This window comes from Natrix helvetica, assembly GCF_964273705.1.
Source record: "Natrix helvetica genome assembly, chromosome: 5".
NCBI classification, from domain to species: domain Eukaryota; kingdom Metazoa; phylum Chordata; class Lepidosauria; order Squamata; family Natricidae; genus Natrix; species Natrix helvetica.
The window spans coordinates 71,922,863-71,938,598 of NC_138551.1; positions in this window are offsets into that span (position 1 = coordinate 71,922,863).

Consider the following 15,736-nt stretch of genomic DNA (forward strand, 5'->3'; position numbering starts at 1 on the left):
TCCCTACGACCAATCCGCTCACACAGAGAGGGACTTCTTCGGGTGCCGTCCACTAAACAGTGTCGGGGGGCGACACCCAGGAGCAGAGCCTTCTCTGTGATGGGCCCAGCCCTGTGGAATGACCTCCCCCGTGACATCAGGATTACTTCCGATCTCCGCTCCTTCCGTGTACAGCTGAAGACCCACCTCTTTCAATTATCTGGCCTGGCTCAATCTTAAATTTTTTCTTATTCCTCCTGACAGTCCTTTTAAATTTTTAAATTGTGTTATTATTAACGGGGTTTTTTAATGGTGATTTTTAACTGTCCAAATGTGATGTAATTTGTTACCTCCTCCGTGCATGTATGTCTTTGTATATGTGTGTATTTGGATGTTTATGTGTTTGCACATATGTTTTATGTTTTTATATGTCTTATTGTACGCCGCCCCGAGTCCTGTGTGGAAAGGGAGCGGCTAATAAATTCAAATTTATTATTATTATTATTATTATTATTATTATTATTATTATTATTATTATTATTTATTTATTTGTAAAATATCTACTTTGAAGGACCAGGTTTGAGATCTGAGGAGAGAATTTAGGGACAGATTATCGTGGGGCGGGGGGGAATCTATCAAGTTATCAGTAAGAGTCAACAATGATTTAATGGTATATAATCCAATTATTCAAATAACTATTCAACACTTTTTGCAGAAATTTAGTACTATATATAGCATTTCTTGTTCCAGTTTTCTTCTTATCAGAGATTCTGTGGATAATAATTAACTTAAAGCCACCAGTGACCCTGAGCCTGGGTTCTAATTCTAATCTAACAATTTAATAATTGTAGCACTCTAAATTCACTTTACATCTTTATTATCCTATTGATCCCACAAGTATATCTCATATTTGTCTTTAGTTAGTTCTGCCTTTATAATTAATTTGAGGCATAAAGGGAGATTAAATGATTTATTCAGATGACAAAAAATGTGAACATTAATATGATTTTAGGTTTTTCGGTAAAGGATTGGAGCTCAGGCTGCAAAAAAAAAAAAAAGCATTTCCCACAAATTATATTTTTCTGGCTATTTGATATCATTGGTAACATTTTTTTTAAATGTCCATATTTTTTTTAATTCTGGCCAATTCCTTTAGACATTTTCCCATTGTTATTTCTAAAGAACTCCATTCAGTAGCCATTAATATGATTATTTAAATAGCAAACTAATTTTCCAGAGATGCCTGGAAAAGTAAGTAGATTATTCTTATTTAAAGAAGAGATTTTGCCTATACAATAATTACAGCAGAGCAGTCAATCATTATATTTTTAGAAGTCCTGTGTGCATCTCAAAGAAATATTTGTTTTTTCTGCTCCATGTAACATATTTGCTATAAATCTGTTGTTTTAATTAACTTTACACCCAATCCTTTATTATAACTACAGTGACTTCTCTTTCTACTGCTCTATTGTACCAGTACAAGGCACTACTGCAGAGCAGTTAGGAACTGCTTGCATGTATACCATCTTTTCTTCTCTTATTAAAGCAATTTTATGTTCACTATATTTTAGTCTTTCAAGTATGTGCATTTTTTAACGGGATACTGCCAACAGATATTCTTACAATGCACATGAAATCATTAGACGTTTGCTTCAGGAAATAGTTGATGAAACATAAACCATTTTGGCAGGTGGTGGCTATCACAAAAGCTCAACTAATGGCGACTTAGTTAATTCTGTACAACCCCCGGTACTCATTCATTTTACTCAGCATGAATCCAATTAGTCCATTACAGCACAAGAGCTATTTAATACTCTCATGGTTCTGTTAGAGCTACGGTCTGTGGTTCAATGTGAGAGGCATGTTTTATATCAAAATTTTGTCAACTTTGAAAGCAGTATATGTAATGTTTCTTTTATAATTAAAAATTAGTTGTCTTGAAAGAGGAAAAAAATTATCTTGACCATGGTAGGAGTTAAGATATTCCACAGCCCATATGCTCACAAACACAGAGAGAGAGAGAGCATGAAATTTGAACATTTACAGTTCAGTAAGTGTAATTTAAATTCAGCAGCTTACCTTTTTCATGATGTAATAATTTCACATTTCATATTTGTTGCCCATAAACTGCTAAACCGAAAACTCTGCTGAAAATCACCTTGCATCAGTGAAAAGTCAGGACATTGATTTTTTTTTTAAAAAACCAAACAAATAAATAAATGAAATGTATTTTTACAATACCTGTTCAGTCCACTGATTGTTAGCCCTATAACAAGCAAAGTGGAAATTATGGGAACCTGATGAAAATCTGAAATAAAATACATGTGGACTGCACACAAACAAATCCCCAAACTTATTTACCTGAATTGGGCATTCATAAACACAAAAATACATATTGTGAGAGGAAACTACCAGAAAATAACAAAATCATATTAACAACAAACAACAAACATCACTCCTAAAAACACAATCATTTTATCAAAACAACTAACAACACTATATAATACATAGCAATCTTCTCAGGAGTTACAAATTGGTTTTTATATTCTCAATAGTAACTTTATAGGACTCCAATTGCTATGGAGACCCATGTGAAAAAGATGGACCAAAAACAATCCTTTTCCAATTCTTATTCTTTTAAAAAAAATGTTATTCCAGTATTCCAGCATAAGCATACAATATGTATTACATATATGTGCATGCATTTAATCCTTTAATAAAACTGCCCATGCAATAGTGATGACTATATCTGTAGCTTGGGTGAAGGATGAAGGTGAAGGTTTGTTCTCCAACCTTCATCCTCATAGCTGCCCATCTCAACAAATGACTCTGCATGCAATTACAAAAAATAGACTGCAGAGCAGCCACAAGAAATACAACAATAATTGGGAAGAGCTGATGTCGCGACGGTACAACATGTGATCTCAGAGCTCCGAGATCACAATTGACACTTTTGCTGCTGGATGGTCCATTCGGACCTAAACCGTCCCGAAGAGATGGTGACAGGGAAGAGTACGTCTTGCTGATCTCAGTGATACCGCAAAGTCCCTGATTGATCCAAGAGAATCTCTTCTTGCCGGCGACAATAAGCACAGACTCAAGCTGCTGAAGTCAGGACAGCTCCTCAATGGGAGGAAAGCGGAAAGAGAAAGTGTGTCCATCTGGTGAGGAAATCTTATTTTTATAAAAGACTGTCCAAAAAAGATTGAAGTTAAATTAAACTGGTAAAGAAAATGAAATAAGCAGCAAAATTAAGCATTATTGGACAGTGTTATCTTTTTTTACTTTATTTTTTTCTATGGATGGAAGTTTTATAAACATTTTTTACTTTTTAAAATGAAAGTATTGGATTTTCTTCTTCTATTTCTTTTTTTACCTATGGATTAAATCTTTTCCTTTATTTCTACAATACTGGTTGGGATGGATTTTTTCTTTTTCTTTTGTTTCATTTAAGAATTTTGTTTCTTCTAAGCCTGAAACATAAATAAGATATAAAAGGAATATAAATAGGGTAGTAATCTTAGAGGGAAAAGAACTTACACTGTCACTTGGAGGTTGGAGGTTGTGACCTGGGAACATTTCTTTTTCTTTTTTTCTTTTTATCATTTTGACCTTGCACTTCAAAGGCTTCAGCTTGTTTATAGAAGAAATAAGGAGAAGAGCATGGGTTGTTTACACAGGTACTCTTTGGATGCTTGTTGGTAGTTGGAAAGAAGTGAAAACAAAGATTTGTTTTGAAACCAGATTGGCAGTGTTTACTAATTGGAAGGATGGCATGACATCCAAAAGAAATCATAACATTATAACAGATTATGTTTGGAATTCAAAAATTATTGGAAACAACAGAGAGAATTGAGAAGAGATGGGAAAATATTGAAAATATAAATTGTAATGTGGTAAAACCTGATGGAAAAATGGAAGATATCCAGCAAATGGAAAAAGTGGAGGCTAGAGTACTATAAACCCCAGGGAAAAATGAACGAAGAGGCAAGATAACTGTGGATATTGATAATGAACTGAGTGTGGTTGGAGAGGGAAAGAGTGGAACAAGGAAAGGGAGGATAGATGGAAAGGTGCTTTACTCCAGATTTCAAGGTATAGAAGAAGAAAAAAGAGAAGGATTGATGGACTTAAGGAGAGAAACTTTGACAAAAACACTACTGATAACCAAAGATAAGCTGATTAAAGAAACTGTTGGAGGGTTTCGAGATTTTACAAGATATGTAACAAGCAACAAGTTGCAAAGAGAAGTCCAAACAAATTTGATTAAGGAAATAACCAGAAGACTAATTCCACAAATGGCAAAAGAAATAGAACTACACTATTACTGGAAAGACACAGGTTGAGAAAATGAAAATTAATAATAAAAAACTAGTTAAATTTAGTTAAAATTAGAGCATTATGTTAAAAATGTAGGGATAATGGATAAAGTTAGATAAATAATTGATAATGATAACAATGTATGCATATGTATTGGTTTGATAAGAGGAAATTTGGTATAAATTTTAAATGGTGAAAAAAGGGGAAAAAGTAAGTTAAACTTAGTCAAGCTATTGTTAAATAAATGACTGATAATGATAATAATGTAATAATTTGTATTGGCATGATAAAAAGGGAAATTTGATATAAATTGTAAAAAATGATTAAGAAAAGAGGTCTAAAATTTTTGTTATTAAACATAATTAATATTTATATTGAATGTGTTATAAAGATATAATGTGGCTGGATGATATTGAAAATAGATAAGGGATTTCCATTATGTGGTTTTGTTTTAAATTTTGGAATGTTTGTTATAAAGGGACGTTAAAACAACTATAGTCATATGAAGGATGAGGTATGATGATAGCAATATATATAAATATATTTGATGTAAAATATATAACTTGATATGAATCATAGGTGATGACTGTGGAAGGGATGCACAAAAGTTCTTTGTAACCAATTGACACACTTTCTACAATTTGTAATGGAAGATGATTTTAAGGTGTTTGTGTTTATTTTATGTGTGTGTGTGTGTGTGTGTGTGTGTGTGTTGTATTTGTGCTGATAAATAAATAAAGGGAGACTAGTATAGATCTATTTCAAGCTATTTAGTTCTCATCAGCTAGCCATACCCTTACTAGGATTTGAATCTGGGCTGTATTACATATTAGGCAGGAGTCTTAGCCACTAAGCCACAGGCTCTCCTCCTTATCAGCTGAGCCAGGGAAATAGGTATGTATTTGTGTTACAACCCCTGGTATGTCCAAATATGGGAGGGAGCTCACTACTCCCCCTTTCTGTCCTTCGGCTCATTACAGAAAACCATCCTGGCAGGGCATACCAGGGGTTGTAACACAAATACACACACACACACACACACACACACACACACACACACACACACACAATAATTAATCATAGCACAATCAGGAAATGAGATACATCACATGGTGGAGTACACTAGGACCTCTAGTCTATAACCAGAACTTCATGACCTTGCAAAATGCCAGCAGAGTTGAAGAAAGTCTTATCTTTGGAAGGAGAGTATTCCAGAGTATCGATGCTATGGGTGAAAAGAGTCATCTTCTGGGTCCCACACCCATCCAGCCAAATTGAATCGGCTTGGTAGAAATATTTGGACAAAAATTATCCTTTAGGATGAGGCATGAAGGGCTTTCAAAGTGACAACCTGCACCTTAAATTGCACCTTGAAGTATACTGGCAATCAAGCAATACACCTCACAAAATTGTGATGTCACATGTGATGAATAACTGACACCCCATACTACCCATGTTCTGCACCAGCTAAAGCTTCTAAATGCTCTTCAAGCAGAGTTGCTTGAAGTTCAAGTTGTGTGTCTTGCAATAGTCCAAATAAGAAGACATGAGGGCATAAGTGACAGTCAGCAGCATTTCCTGGTTCACAACCTGAAGGTGTGCAAAGGTCCTCCTAGCCATAACAGGTTGCCTTCTGAAATAGACACATTTAATGAAAAGGGCTATATGATTAACTGCAGTCACAGAAAATGCTCCATCGAATGCTTTTTCTCTATTTGTGATCTACAAATTTATCCAAACACAATATAGAATGTGTTATCTTTCAAAACAATAGCACCTCAAAGCAGTGTACAATAATAGCACAAATTCAAATTCTTTAAACCCTCTTAAAGTAAAGTTCAAAGTCTTTAATATTTCTCAGATCCACATTAAACCCAGTTGCCAGGTGGTAAGCCATGGCATGCAATCCATTTTATATGAACGTTACACTCACAAAGAAAATTCATGCTTCATCAACTCTGGGTGTTCTCTTCAAATTCAATTCACCAGCCTCTTCAACCACCCACTGCAACTCAGGGGACATATGGCAAATTACTTTAACAGAACTTTCCTTTTAAAAACCCATCAATTTCTGATGAGCTGTAAAGAGAACTGGCCAAGCTTATGTAATTTATTATTAAATCTCATGATTTCATCTCCTTTTAATTACAGATTCTGGTAATGTTGGGGAACTGGATGTGGTTCAGAAGGAGTCAAGATTCTACAGCTATGGATAAGCCTTCCCCAATTACTGAAGATTCAGTATAACACATGAAACTATAGACATATAGAGATCTATAATCTGACCAATATTTAAAGCACAGATTTCACTCGCTAGTGAAAAAAAGGTTTTTAATTCTAGGATTTCACTGCAAACTGAAATGTATATAAAGTAACTGATATGAATGGTATTATCTATTGAATTAAGCACATGGTATTAAGCTATTATAATGCACACATCTATAATAGTGCTCCCGGAGTCAATAGCATTATCCACCATGAAGGAATAACTATTATTCAATTATTAACTATGTTTTAGCCTCTATAATCCATTCTATTCAAAAGAAAAAGAAACATTGGCAGAACAGCTGAATAAATACTAATCTGCTAGCAGTCTGCTATTGCCAATCTGGCATTAAGATTTAGTTAAAGAGTTTGTTAGCTGCCATTGAACAGAATATCAGATTTGGTAGGGACCTTGGAGGCAAGGTTCTGACAGGTACTGGTGAACCAGTAGCAGAAATTTTGAGTAGTTCGGAGAACCGGCAAATATCACCTCTGACTGACCCCAGAGTGGGGAGGGAATGGGGAATTTGCTGTATCCTTCCTCTGTCTTGCCCACCAAACCACGCCCACAGAACTGGTAGTAAAAAAAAATTGAATTTCACCACTGCTTGGAGGTCATCTAATCCAACCTTCTGAACAAGCAGGAGACCCTCTACCATTTCAGGCAAGTGGCCGTGGATCACATGATCCAGGATTTTGCAATTGTCATAAGTGTGAGGACTGGTCATAAGTCGCTTTCTTCAGTGACATCAAAACTTCAAGTAGTTGCTACATAAATGGTCAGAACTTTAGGACTAACAATAGATGAAATCAAAGGCAAGGAGTTGGTTTAGTATGAGTCCAAAGTGTTTTGTTTAAATTGTAAAATATATTGTAGATTATTGTCAACAATTGACACTCTATTCTCTCTCCTCCAGACCCTTTTATAAATAAGAAATAATTGGTTATTTTTTTACCACCCAAAAATTATTTGCATGAACTTGAAGCAAAGATATATTATTTATTTAATTTATTTATTTAATTTATATTCCATCTTTTGTTGAGGGGCTTAAAAGAGCATACGTGAATCTCCCTTCTTCTGTCTTTCCCTATGCGTGGTTTAGAAGAATAGCCTAAGGAAATTATGGTTTTTAAAATAAAAAGAAACAAAGAAAAAATATATACAGCCAGTGTCTTATGTTGATCCTTTATTGTTTATTGTTTTACCCAAGATTATTTTTATGGCTTAGGGCAGCGGTTCTCAAATAGTGGGGCGCGCCCCCCTGGGGGGGCGCGAGGCTCCGTAAAGGGGGGCGCGAAGGCTCCCTTTCCATCTGGGTGCAACGGCGGCGAAGGCGTGGGCGAGGCATAATATATCCCGCCTGGAAGAGACAGCACTTCGGACTGTGGATTTTCATTGGAGCTGCGGGCTGGAGCTGTGCAAGAAGCCTGCTCGGGCGGGGGTGGGAGGGAGGGAAGCATGGGACCGCCCGTCTTCGCCACCGCGTAGCTCGCCTCCCCACCAGCAGCTCCACCGCCAGCATTCCGTCTGGAAGCAGAAGCGCAACAGCCGCTGTTGGGGAAGGGACAAAGGGGCGGCGGTCGCCTGATCTTGCCACCGCCACCCCTTTGCCCCTGGTAACGGCGACTGTTGTGCTGCTGCTTCCAGCTGGGATGCTGGAGGAGCTGCTGGCAGGGAGGGAGGGGAGGAGGGGAGGAGGGAGTAAGGATAGACAAGCAAGAGGGAAAGAAAGCAGGAGGGCAGAAGGGAGGTGGAAGGAAGGAAAGAAAAGCAGACACGCCGGAGGGAAAGAGGAAAGAAGGCAAGCAGGCAGGAAGGAGGCAGAAGGAAGGAGGGAAGAATGGAACTGGAAGGGAGGCAGGGAAGGAGGGAGGGAGAAAGGAAGGATAGGAGGATAGGGAAAGAGGAAAGAAGGCAGGCAGGCAGAAGGGAGGGAGGTGCAAGGAAGGAAGGAAGCATAGATAAGCAGGAGGGAAAGAAGGCAGGCAGGCAGAAGGAAGGAGGGAAGAATGGAACTGGAAGGGAGGCAGGGAAGGAGGGAGGGAGAAAGGAAGGATAGGAGGATAGGGAAAGAGGAAAGAAGGCAGGCAGGCAGAAGGGAGGGAGGTGCAAGGAAGGAAGGAAGCATAGATAAGCAGGAGGGAAAGAAGGCAGGCAGGCAGGAGGAAAGAGGAAGGAGGGAACTGGAAGGGAGGCAGGGAAGGAGGGAGGGAGAAAGGAAGGATAGGAGGATAGGGAAAGAGGAAAGAAGGCAGGCAGGCAGAAGGGAGGGAGGTGCAAGGAAGGAAGGAAGCATAGATAAGCAGGAGGGAAAGAAGGCAGGCAGGCAGGGGGAAAGAGGAAGGAGGGAACTGGAAGGGAGGCAGGAAGGAAGGGAAGGAGGAAGGGAGGGTGGAAGGAAGGATAGACAAGTAAGAGGGAAAGAGGAAAGAAAGCATGTGACTACGGTGGGAGACGAGGAAAGACCGGTGTGCTATGATACTAGACAAATGATACTATTTACAGTCGCGCGGGGGGGGGGGGGCGAAATGTTTTCTTCTTCCTAGGGGGGGCATGACAGAAAATAATTGAGAAGCACTGGCTTAGGGGGACACAGTGGTTTAAGGGATGTGGTGGCTCAGTGGCTAAGATGCTGGCTTGTCGATCAGAAAGGTCGACATTCAGTGGTTCAAAGCCGTGTAAGAGAGTGAGCTCTCGTTACTTGTCCAAGCTTCTGCCAACTTAGCAGTTCAAAAGCATGTGAAAATGCAAGTAGAAAAATAGGGACCACCTTTGGTGGGAAGGTAACAGTGTTCTGTGCATCTTTGGCATTTAACCATGCGGGCCACATGACCACAGAGATGTCTTCGAACAGCGCTGGCTCTTTGGCTTTGCAACTGAGATGAGCACTGCCCCCTAGAGTCGAGAATGACTAGCACATATTGCAAGGGGAAATTTTACCTTTATTTTTATGGCAGCTAAATGCATGAAATGAAACATCTACTATGCATTAGGTTGCTCAGAAATATTTATTGAAACCTCCATGTCAAGTATGTAGGATCGGACTGTTGCATTGAGATGCTCCTTTATGAGTGGAGATAAAATAAAATAGATGACTATGAGTTTTGCCCAAATAGATAGAAACATCAACATAAGGGATTCAGAGTTTCATCTACATATAAAGTACATATAATTTAACATTAATTCTACCAGCATTTCCTCACTCATTTTCCTAAATAAATTGAAATATTGCACAAGAAGTTCCATTTTCAACATAAAAATATTCCTCCTGAATTTTGTACCTACTAAGTACTTGTATAATCTCACCTGATGTAGCAGATTGGGGTGAACCATGCCATTCTCAAGAAAACTGAAAAGAAAAATGCCTGTTGAGAAAAGTGGGGGGGACCAGAAGCCCAGAATTTGGCATTTCCTGATAATGTATTGCTTTTTCTGAAAAAGCAATATATTCTAATGACTATTTGTAGGGAATTGTTAATTATCCGTAGCTGGCAGAACAGCAAAAAGAATATTAATTAAAAATAAAGATGTTTATTTTTATTTCATTTCACTGTGTTTCACTTTAAACCTCCATGGGCTTCACAAATAAATGTGGGCTCCAAGTAGAAAAGCACAGGATGATGTTTCCCATGTTGGAGAGACAAGAAATATCAAGTGGAATAGAATGCGTTGACTCTGGAAAATGTTCTGAGGGCAGGGCAAACTTTATAGAGAATAGTGTATGTATTATAGACACACTTAAACCCGCCATCCTGGGCCCAATGTTTGGGAAGCCAGGCTCTTGTCACAAGCTAAAACAAAGGGTGAGTGATGGAGGAGTAGCACCTCCTTAAAAAACCTTGGTCTGGCTGGCCCAGCTTGTAGCACCTCGTAAGGGCCCCTTTCCACGGTTACAGGAGAAGACGGTCAATGGTTTTGAAGGTGGAAGAGGACTTTATGCCCCAACAGCAGATAAAGCGGCAGAACCATCTTCTAGGAAAAAGGAAACTCTGATTACAAACTTCCACTGCTTTGTGGCTATATCCATTACTGGAAAAGGCTTCAGGAGTCAACCTTGAGGCAAAACTCGAGCCAGAGTCCCGGAAGCAGTTTGTGACTGTGTACAACCACATTCTGGTAAGTCCTGCGATGCAGCTGGAACCAATTGTATCAGCTCTGCTGTTCCATTGGACTATTTTAGCAACTTGGAGATGGGGGATCTGCTGCTTGGATAACAGTTTATCCTCCATTTAATTTAATTTAATTTAATTTATTAAATTTCTAGACCGCCCCCTCTCCCCGGAGGGACTCGGGGCGGTGTACAGGAATAAATTTAAAACATACAGACAATCATACAAATAGGTAAAAATAAATTAAACAACCCCTGTACAATTTATAAAAAATAAAAAACAGACCCTAAAACCAATCTTAAAAATTTAGAAATAGAACTGAGGTGGGATAGGTGGAATTAGGCCAAGCCGGCTAGCTGGAATAGGTGGGTTTTAAGTTTCTGGTGGAAAGAGCGGAGATCCGTAGTCATTCTAATGTCGGGGGGAAGGTCATTCCAGAGGGTCGGGCCCATCACAGAGAAGGCCCTTCCCCTAGGCATCGCCCGCTGGCACAGCCTAGTGGACGGCACCCGGAGAAGTCCCTCTCTGTGTGAGCGAATCGGCCGGAGGGATGTGTGGGGCAGGATACGATCCCGCAAATAACTAGGTCCTGTGCCATGGAATGCCTTAAAAATAATGGTCAACACCTTGAAGCGCGCCCGAAAAGCCACAGGTAGCCAGTGCAGCCCGCGCAGGAGAGGTGTTACGTGGGAGTAGCGAGAGACTCCCGAGACTGCCCGCGCGGCCGCATTCTGAACCAGCTGCAGCCTTCGGGTGCATCTCAAGGGGAGCCCCATGTAGAGAGCGTTACAGTAGTCTAGCCGGGACGTCACAAGTGCATGAGTGACTGTGCGAAGGGCGCTCCGGTCCAATAGGGGACGCAATTGGCACACCAGGCGAACCTGGTGGAACGCCCCCCTGGCCACGGCTGTCACATGGTCATCCATGGACAACCGGGTATCGAGAAGGACGCCCAAATTGCGTACCCGATCCACGTTCGCCCCCAATGGCCAGTGATGGAGTAAGCTGGTTGAACCGGGGCGCCGGTAGCCACAGCCACTCAGTCTTGGACGGGTTGAGTTTGAGTCTGTTACTTCCCATCCAGATCCGTACGGCTTCCAGACACCGGGACATCACTTCGATAGCATCGTTGGGGTGGTTTGGGGTAGAAATGTACAGCTGGGTATCATCCGCGTACAGATGGTAGTCTACCCCAAACCCACGAATGATCTCGGCCAGCGGCTTCATATATGTATTGAACAGGAGAGGCGAGAGGACCGACCCTTGTGGCACCCCACAAGAGAGCGGCCTCAAGGTCGACCTCTGCCCCCCTGCCAACACAAATTGCACTCGGCCAGAGAGGTAGGAGGAGGACCACCGCAAAACGGTGCCCCTCACCCCCAACCCCTCCAGTCGGTGCAATAGTATACCATGGTTGATGGTATCGAAAGCCACCGAGAGATCTAATAGGACCAGGATGGAGGAGCAACCCCCATCTCTGGCCCTCCAGAGATCATCCACCAACGCGACCAATGCCGTCTCCGTGCTGTGGCCGGGCCGGAAACCGGACTGGCGCGGGTCCAGATAATCATTTTCCTCCAAGTGGCACGGAAACTGTTGTGCCACCACACTCTCTACAACCTTCGCCAGAAAGCAAAGGTTGGAGACGGGACGGTAGTTGGCTAACAGAGCTGGGTCCAGGGAAGGCTTCTTGAGGAGGGGCCTCACCACCGCCTCTTTCAGGGCGGCCAGCAGAAACCCTTCACTCAAGGAAGCGTTGACTAACTCCTGGAGCCAGCCTCGTGTAACCTCCCAGGATGATCCATATTAATCTACCTAGCCCCGTGCTAGAAAGGACACTCCAGCTTTACCTCTTTCCAGAGCACAATACCATAGTCTTTTGAGACTGAAGGATGCCAATGCAAAAATAGGTATAATTTCACTTCAGAGGCATCTTCATCTTAAGCTAAAGTATCCTTCTTCTGTAAAACCTGGCCTTGGTTGTAAATGAATTAACTGGCCTAGAAAGGACTACATTTGAAAGGGTCTTTAACGTTGGTTTTTTGGCTTCACTTCATTTCAATCTGCCTGTTGCATTTTTGAAACTCTCAGGCCAGGGGATCAGGGCACTTTTTAGACTTTCAATCCCAACAAATAATTTATTAAAACAAATCAATCCCAATAAGGTATCCAAGCTATTTCATATTTTGCTTTTATTGATATATTTTTTTCACTAAGGCAGCAGCAGCACTTAGGACTGTTGAGGTGGTTGATTCCTCCTCCTCCTTCCAAAATGTAAGATTACTAGCTAATATTACTTAATCAGAAAACTAGACTTTTCTGCTTGGAAAAAAGAATGAGGAGGAATTCTTCCTTTTTGTTGTTGTTGTTGTATGAAAGAATGGGGAGGGGGGAATTCTACTGTAAAACCCAATAGCTGAAACAATTGTTTTTTCTTTTCTTTTAATGACCCTGCGATCCCTTGCATTGGGATAGAGACAGAGTGATTGAATGGAGTTGAGCATTTACTGGCCGGCTGCTCTTCCTGATACCAACGTGGAGTTTGCAGCAGATACTTTCTCTTTGCGCCCTAATAGAGAAACATCTGTCGCTGCCCAGGATTGAACTTACAGTTTCCTGACTGTCAGTCAAGAGCTCTACTTCTAAGCCACCATGTCCCTTCCAATAGCTGAAACAATAAAGTAACCAAAATATTGTGGCTACAAAGTACTGGGAGATCTCTATTTGAAAGTCTTAAGCGCAGCCTTGTAAGCCAAGTTTGCATGTTTTAGATCTACTTTTTTCAGAGCATTGTTACCGTGTCATGCACGTTACATATTTTGACCTTAAGCAGTTGAGAGAATTAGAGTTTAATGTAAAATTCCCATGAATGAAATAAAGTCAGTTCCTACAAATATGTATATTCCAATATTTGTTCAAGCAAATTTGTACATTATAAATTCCCCCTTCTTCTATCCCTGCATAAATTCTCATTTTATTCTGGTTTTTGTTCGTCATTATTGCATGTTTTAATGAGTTTCAAAATTGCTTTCTAAAGGCTGCTCCTAATTTACTAGATGTGTGAAATGGTAGCTGCCCTTTATTTCTTTGAATTCATCTTTCAATAGATGGAAGTAGCCGTTTCTTAACCTTTATCAACAGCTTGACCTGCACAATTAAGTGCTCAGTGAGTCTGTGAACAAGCAGAAGGCTCATGAAGATTGCACCCCTGGAATGCTAACTTATCTTCTAGACATGACGCCTAGTGATTATCTTTTGATATTGGTGTTAAAAGAAGCTTATGTACACCTATGCACAGAGCTCCTTCATCATTCCAACCATACACTGCTTTGGAGAGAAAGCCCGATTATGGTGGACAAGTAGTTCTTCAGAGATTATCCATCATTATTGCAGAAAAGCGTCTGAGGCATTCCTGGGTTGTTCAATGATTTAACCCAGCTCAAGAAATCAATTGAAGCCTTCCTGAAAATCTGTATCTCCACCAATCATTCATCCCGCATAGCCGAGCTTGAAAACTGTAGTATATAAATATTATTACCTTTCTACTCGACGTCTCAGTATCAGGAGTCCAATGAAATATAGATTACACACATTCTTTTATTTGTCTACCTCACGCAGACAATAAAGAATGCATGCTGAAGGAGACTCCATTAGTGACATCTGTACTGGACAGCTGGAGATGTTAAACAGATAATTACCTCAGCATGGCATCATACTGAATAGTATTCTTGCAATATTGATTGATTGTGCTTAATGCATTCTTAATAACATTGAAAGACACAAAAAGAGGGACCACCTTATAAATAACTTTGCTTAGCTCCTAGCAATTATTCAAAATACCATCATGCATCATGTTCATATTTCCTTGGAAAGGCAGGTGTGTGCATGCGCGTGTGTGACATTTTCACAAACATTTTGAAGATTGCCAGATAACTTTTAGCAAATGATCATTTTCTGTTATCATTGTTTCTTCATTTAATCAATAAAGGATGCAAATATAATCTGAACAAATTAATAACATATTTTTTCTGCCCATATGATTGTATATCATGGTAAAGTTTCAGGCTTTTAAAGAGCTGCAGGAAGTCAATATTTTTGGAAGATCAAAAACAGAAATGACATACACCCTGTCTCCCCATATTCAGTGTTTATTTTAGCCATGTTACGGAAGGGCTTCACCATTGCTTGGTGGCTAAAACTATGACCAAGGAATTGATTTTAGGGGAATTGATTTGGAGTCATTGGAGGAATGTGTGAAAGATTTCAGGATAGATACAATGACATTTTGTCTCCCATTGTCTTTTCATTCTCATTCCCACTCTTAATCTACCTGACAAAACATAAACATAAATGAATTTACAGAGAAGCAAGGCATGAAGACTTAAACTCCCACTACCACCGCTACCTCTAATGAAGCCAAATTTTAAATGTGCTCACAAGGAAATAGACAAGAGAAGCATTTAAAATCCATCTCATAAGGAAAAACAATGCTACTTTGAAAAAGCCTATTACACTGAGAGATCAGTGCACTAAGGCAGCGTGCCAAAATTGTGTGTGCATACACTATCGTGCACCTGCATGCCCACTCAATCTCCCTGCCCACCTCTGCATGCGTGCACGACAACCCCACACACATGCATGCATGTCCCCTCCCCAGGATCCAGAGGCTTCCCTGAAGCCTGGGGTGTGTGAAAATGGCGTCCCCAGGTTCCCGTAGGCCCTCTGGAAGCCAGAAACATTGTTTCCGAACTTTTGGTTGGCCCATGGGGGCCGTGTGTGTGGGGAAAACAGCCCCGATGGCCCAAATGGAAGTTTGGAAATGATCCTCTAGCGGCTTCTGGAAGGCCTCCGGTGAGGGGTAGGGGAGGCTGTTTTCACCCTTCTCAGGCTTCAGAAAAGACTCCGGAGGCAAAAACTGGCCCCAACGACCCAACTGGAAGTTCTTCGGTTGTAAAGAACTTCCGTTTGGCCCATTGGGGCTGTTTTTCGCCCTCCCCAGCCTCCAGAGGCTTTCCTGAAGGCTGGGAAGGATGAAAACAGCCTCCCCTGGCCCTCCAGGAGA